Here is a 7,333-nt window from a genome sequence, read left to right on the forward strand (position 1 = left end):
CCTAGTCATTGTCTAGCTCTCTGATGCATTGCAAGTGATTGCAAAGACCACGGCATGTATCAGCTGCACCTTAGTCTCTAGACTAACATCGCTGCACTTCAGTACTTTAGAGACATTTCTAACTGCTTCTTGAAATTTTTTACTGTCTGTTAGTTCTTTTTGGCACTGTGATTCTGTGTATTCCTTCCATCTTCTTTTGCTGCTTTCTGGATCTTTCAATATATTTCCATTGCATTTTTAAATATTACAATTCGAGGCTTAAATTTGTTTTTCAGTTCTATCAGCTTGAGAACTGCAGAGTGAGTTCTTTCCTTTTTACCCTCCAATTCCAGCACACTATAGATTTCATTATCACACCTTACTTTTGTCTTCTCAAGCTGCCCTTTGAAATCTTCTGTTCAGCTTTTACTTAAGCATGTTTTCCCTTTGTTTTGGCTTCTCAATGCTCTAGTGCAATTTGTAGTCTCTTCTGACATCTGTTTGTTTGGTGTGTTTTGTGGGGTTTTTTTCCCTTCATCTTTGTATGGTCTTTTGCTTTCTTCATGATGATATCCTTGGTGGCACCCCACCACTCAAATGGTCTTCAATCATTGGTGATCAATGCCTCAAATATATTATGATGATCTTGAAATTCAGATGGAATAGATTCAAGATCATATCTTGCTTCTCACAGGCTTATTTTACTTTTCTTCAGCCTCAATTTGAACTTGCTTATAAGTAATTGATGATTTGACCAACAGTGTCCCCCTAGCTTGTTTTGACTGCCGATATTGAACTTCTCCAACAATTCCTTCCACAGATGTAGCCAATCTGATTCCTATGCAAACCAACAGGTGAAGTACATGTGTAAAGTCACTACTTGTGTCTTTTTAAAAAGGTATTTGCAATGAATAATTGAAAACAAAAAATGCAATCATTCTATTTCCAGCTTCATTTCTATCACCAAGCCTATATTTTTCAACTACTATTCCTTCTTCACTGTTTCCACCTTTTACATTCCAGTAACCAATTATCATTAATGCATTTTGACTGCATGTTCAACATGGATTGCAAATCAATGTCAACAAAGCAAAGTTTCTTACCACTGGACCAATAGGCAATGTCATGATAGAGAAAAGATTGAAACTGTCAACAGCTTTGTCTTGCTTGTATCCACAAGCAAGCAGAGTCTTGCTTGGTACCAGAGTGGGGAGATCTTTTACATACTGCACTGGGAAAGTCTGCAGTTAGGGAGCTTTCAAAATTATTGAGGAATTATTATGTCACTTTGAGGACTAGAGTGGGTATGACTCAGGTCATGGTCTTTCTGGTGACTTGTTATGCATCTGAAAGCTAAACAATGAATAAGCATGACAGAAGAATTGACGCCTTTGAGCTGTGGTGTTGGAGAAGAGCATGTAACGTCCTATAGATGGACAAAGTGCAGCCAGAGTGATCTTTGGAGGCAAAGAAGATGAGGCTTTGCCTCACGTACTTCAGGCATGTTGCTAGGAGGGGCTATTCCTTGGAGAAAGACATGGTGCTCAGAAAGGTAGAGGGCCAGCAAAGGAGAGGACTATCCTTGACCAGGTGGATTGACACAGTGACTTGTTACAATGGGATCTAGTGTCAGGAAATGCAAGAATGGCACAGGATAGGGCAGGGTTCAGGTTTGTTGTTCATAGGGTTGTTATGAATCATACTAGACTTGAGAGCACCTAACAATGACATAAGATCTAAATGACATATTAAACAGTATGATATTTTTCTTAAAAATCACACAGCCCACTTAGATCTTAACTTGTGAAGAGTCAAGTGGACCGAACAGTAGTGATAAAAAGAAAATCCCTCAAGTCATTATCTGATACCGTAATTTTTCCAATTCCTAAGATAGTTGTCCTTTTTTATCCTTTTCATTTTATTTAAGTAACTCACAGTTCCTAAGAAGGACAGTGTTTGGTGGAGCTCCCAGTTTAAGACAAGTTTGGAAGCAGGAGTGGTATCCACTTCCTAAACAACATGCCCCTGGAAACTCTATGAACTTTGATCAATGTCCATAGTTGATAAATGTTGATAGTTGCTTCAGGCCTTTTGTTCATAGGGTCATTATGAGTTGTGCTCAACTTGAAGGTAATCAACAACCACCACCTTTAAAAAACACCCACAGTGTTTAGGACACTCTAATGTCTGCTCGTATAGCCCCTTAATCTCTTTTTTTAACTATCAGAGCAGTAACAATATGAAACTTCTGACTGACAGCCTGTCTTTTGCTCTAGGTCAGGGGCTGTGCTTGCTCTGTGCCCTATCTATATTCTCTCTCTCACTACCAGGCATCTAATTGCTGCCTAATGCATTATGTTGTGAGGAGGAAGAAAAAAAATAAAGTTGTTATTTTAAAAATGTATTATATGTTGTAGGGTGTGCTGGTGGAATAGTGGGTAAGAAGTGATGCTTTCAACCCAAAGTCACGTGGTTTGGATCCACCAGTTGCTCTGCAGGAGAAGGATGGGCAGTCTTCTCAATGTGATTTACCGACACTGAAAATCCACTGCAGAGTCAGCCAAGTTGACTCTGACTCCATAGTACATAACAACAACATCATATGTTACAAAATGAAATAAAGGTTGCCTTTTTCAAAAGGGTTAATGACTGGAAGGGGGGCAAGAACAGGGCTCCAAGGGTGGGGGTGGTAGTGGTATTATATGCTGTCAATCTGGGATCACAACTGACATTCCTGAGGGTTTTCAAAGTCAATAAATTACACAGGAGATTGCTCCTGTCCACTGCAGAGCAGCTGGTGGATTCAAACCACTTGTCTTTGGGTTAGTAGTGCATCTGGTCTCTGATGATCATCAAGTGATCATTTACTAAGCAGTAAGTACATTGTGATTTGTCCACTTTCCCGACGAGCTATACGTCAGTAACAACAACAAAAAAGTTTAAGTCTCTAATAAATTTCTATTTTTAAAAAGAAGCTACATGCATAGGAATTAAATTGTCATTAGAGGAAAAGAAACAGTTTCTGAATATGTAAGCAAAACTTCAAGTGGAGACCAAATTTTTCAATGTTAGAAAGTATATTCTTCATCACAGACATTAACCAGATTTACTTTGCACCACAGTTACAATAGAACACATTCATTAATGGAGATACTGTTAGCAATAGTACTGTGGAGTCCTATGTTAACTATTATCATATTGCACTTTTAACACACTGGAAGTGATTCCAAATAAAAGTTTAACCTTACATCACAGCAAATTTTCATTAGAATCCAGGATCTGTTATGTTTACTACTCTTTTTAAAGAGACATTTCAATGACCAGATTGAAGCAGAACCTGTATTTTACATACTTTATCGTTAGGGAAATCTACAACATCAATTGGCTTTAATCATAACCAAAAGCTAACAATATTAGAGCTTCTGGGTGGAGACATCACAGTAATCGTCTGGCCTGTTGCTTCCTAAGCATGTATATAAGACATTGGTTAAAACCACAGCTTCCCTGGTTCTCACTGACTTAATCTGAGTACCGTGCCATGGAATTAGCATTTAACAGCCTCTTCAGATAATTCTGAAAAAGGTAGTATCGAGAGGACACTCTATCAAACTCACTGTCATTGAGTCAAAACCAACTCATAGCTGACCCTCCAGGGGCGTTCAGAGGCTGTAAATTTCATGGGGGATGGTGAAGAGATTGTCCTTATTTTTCTGTCAGAACAGCTGGTAGATTTGAACCACTCACCTTTACATTGGCAGCGTAACTCCCTACTGATTAAGCCACCAAAATCCCTTACAAAAAGCACGAAGCCTCTTACTTTTTAGAGAAATGTAGTGGAGGTCAAGGAGGGACTGAACCTGTCCAGAGTCTACTTTCTGATTAAAAAACACAGAGGGACTAGAAGGTGGTAGAGTTGTGCTGCTAAACTGACCACGCTGGCAGTTCCAACTCACCACTGCTCTGTGAGAGAAAGATGGGCAATCTCCTCCCATGTAATTTACAGCTTCCAAAATACCCACTGGAGGGTCAGCTATGATTTCACTTGACAGCAATAAAACGAATTATGCCACTCCAGTGTAATTTCCATTATTCCATATTACAAAAGCTTAGGACCGAAAATGAAACTGTCCCATTCCTTGACTTACTCAAGAATCCACTTGCCTTTTTACATGCGTATTAGGTTAATTAGAGAGGCACAAACCTATCTGTATAGTCAGTAATTATGCAGAGCCAAGTAACTTCAGAAATCCAGTTTAAAACACACAGTAAGATCCTGAGATTGTATCTGAATCTTCTGTGCCTTGCTTTCTACATCTGTAAAAGAGCAAAAGAATACATTTGCAGGATGCAAAGCACTGTGTAAAATACTGAGGAAATACTACTAGCTTGGCAAATAATGAGAACCCTGTAAACGGTAACTGTTTTTAATGTCATCTTAAAACATGACACTAAAATGCATTTTTTCATCCTACTAGAGGAATGTTCTCAAAGTACAGCCACCTACAATAGAATCACTAGGAAGTGCTTGTTAAAAATTCAGGCTTCTGGAACTATCCCTAGAGCCTTTCTCAAGTTCTAGTTAGTCTGAATCTCTGCAGTGGGACTTAAAAGCCTGATTTTTTAACAATCATGCATTTCTTACACATATAACAATTTAAGAATCACTGAACTAGGAATTGTGAAGACAGTGCTCTTGCCAATGAAAACATGGGTATCAGTGACAGCCAGGTGGTACTGATAATTCTCACTGACGCTAGCAATTGTCTGCTAACAAAAGGTAGGCGAGCGCCACCTACTGCTTCATTTTATAATGCAATGCTGAAACGCTGGCCTTCAAGAATGCATTTTGCCTGGAAAAAATAGATTCTAAACAACATTGCTAAGCACTAGTAAGCATTGTTGGATGGAAAAATGTAAATACCTGTTACTTAACTAGAAAATAACTTTCAAAGTGAAAGCATTTTTTGAGCTTTGGATTCATTTATCTAATACTCACTGTGGGATTTGGAACCGACTCAGCTGACCCTCTAGAGGGTTTTCAGAGGCTGCAAATTGCATGGGAAGAGACTGTCCATCTTTCCCTCAAGGAGTCAGGGTGTATCTGAACCACCAGAGGCACCACCATTGGGTTAGAAATACAACTTCCTATCCACTAGACCATTTTTTGTTGTTATGTGCCATTCAGTCACCTGCAACCCTATCCACAATAGCTCTGAACTCTGCTCTATCTTGAACCAGTTTCATTGTCTCAGTCATTCTGTCAATCCATCTCATCTAGGGTCGTCTTCTCCAATGATGTCCAAGCATATGTTCTTCTCCAGAGACTGGTCCCTCCTGACCAAAGTATATGAGACAGAGCTTCAAAATCCTTGCCTACAAGGAACAGCCTGGTTTCATCCTCTACACGATAAACCTGTCCGTTGTCTTGGCAGTCCTTGGTATGTTCAATAATCTCCTCCAGCTCCACAGCTCAAAGGCATCAATTCTTCTGTCATCCTTGGTCACTGTCTAGCTCTCTGATGCATAACAAGTAATTCCAAAGCCCAAGGCCTATATCAGGCATAGCTTACTCTCCAGACTGACATCATTGCCCTTCAGCACTTTTGAGAGGTCTCTCAAAGGAGACTTCCCCAGAGCAATTTGTCTTTTGATTTCTTAACTGCTGGTACCAAGAGTGTTGACCGTGAAGCCAAGCAAAGTGAAATCTTAACAACCTCAATCTCTTCTCCATCTACGATGGTGCTGCCAATTGTCCCAGTGGTGAGAATCTTTGTCTTCCTGATGTTGAACTTCAAGCAGTACTGAAGACCTGCAGTCCGTGACCTTCTGAAGCAAACGCTTCAGGCCCTCCTGTTTCTGCAAACAAGGTTGTGTCATTTACACAACATAATTTATCTAATAAACTCCCATACTATCAAGTTACTACTAAAACTTCAACATAGATTGCATCATAACATCAAGGGAAAAAAAAATCCTTACCACCACACCAATCAGCAGTATCACAATAGATGGAGAAAAAGACTGAGGTTGCTGATGATTTCATCTTGCTTGGATCCACAAGCAACACTCTAGGCACCAGCAGTGAGGAAATCAAAAGACATACTGTATTGTGTGGGAAAATCTGCTTTCAAGGATTGCTTCAGAGTGCTAAAGAGCAACAGTATCAGTATAGAAACTAAGGTGCACCTGATCCAGCCCACGGTCTTCTCAATCGCTTTCCATGAAACTAAGAACTGGACAATGAAAACGGATGACAGAGGAACCAATGCATTTGTGTTGTAGTGCTGGAGAAGGTTACTGAGCATACCATGACATGCCAAGAGAACAAACAGATCTGTCCTAGAGAGGGTGAAACCTTGAGGGCATGGATTTTGAAGCTCTCTCGCATATACTTTGGGTATGTCACCAGGAGAAAGCAGTCCTTGAAGAGGGACATCATGTTTGAAAGGGTAGTGAATCAACGCAGAAGAGGAAGACTGTGGATGAGATCAGTTGACACAGTAACTGCTGCAGTGGAGTCACGTGTGTCTGAGGTGGTGAGGTTGGCTCAGGATAAGGCAAGACTCAGGGCCATTGTTCACAAGTCGCTTTGGCTCACAGACAACTCGACAGCACATAACAGCAACTAAGATAGTAAAGGATAATAAAATTCTATGATCATTGACCCAGGCCACCAGTGAAATGAAGCTAGGACCATCTAATAATATACTGCAATGAAACAATGTACTGCTATGCTCATCTCCACACCCTGTCCCCAACCTGAGACAAAAACCAAGTGAATTAAGGTGCTGGGTTACTAACCAAAAGGTTAGTGGCTCTAACGGCAAGGTACATCTGAATTGATGCACTTTTTTTTGATGGCAATGTTTCCAAAGGCCACAGCCATAAATACCCTATGGAGGACAGTTCTACCCTGAAGCATAAGGGTTCTAGAAGCTTAACACGTTGCCGCACACGTTTTAAATTGACGACCGTGCTTAGAAACACATTTGCCATCATTTACGGCAACATGTTAAGAGTAGTAAGTGACATAGCAGCAGCTACAAGTGGTGGGCTTTATTCTCTAACATTCTATTCAACTCTAGTGCAAAAGTGCCACCTGCAGGACAGCAGTTTGAAGGTTAGCATTCTCTTTAAAACGTACTCAAGAAAGCCTTCAGAATTATCGTCTGGTTTTTAGATGTAAAGCTTATTTCCTCATCTAAGTTGGCAAATTCATTAAAGTAAACCTAGAGGATGTGTAAAACCTTACAAATAAAAATTTAAATTAAACTACTAGTTATACACCATGTTTCAATAAGTCAGTGACAAATTTTTAAAAATAATTTCATTTTTGTAATTTAATTCTTTTTTT

This window comes from Elephantulus edwardii, unplaced genomic scaffold (assembly GCF_000299155.1).
Source record: "Elephantulus edwardii isolate Elephantulus edwardi_28Jun2011 unplaced genomic scaffold, EleEdw1.0 scaffold00149, whole genome shotgun sequence".
NCBI lineage: Eukaryota > Metazoa > Chordata > Mammalia > Macroscelidea > Macroscelididae > Elephantulus > Elephantulus edwardii.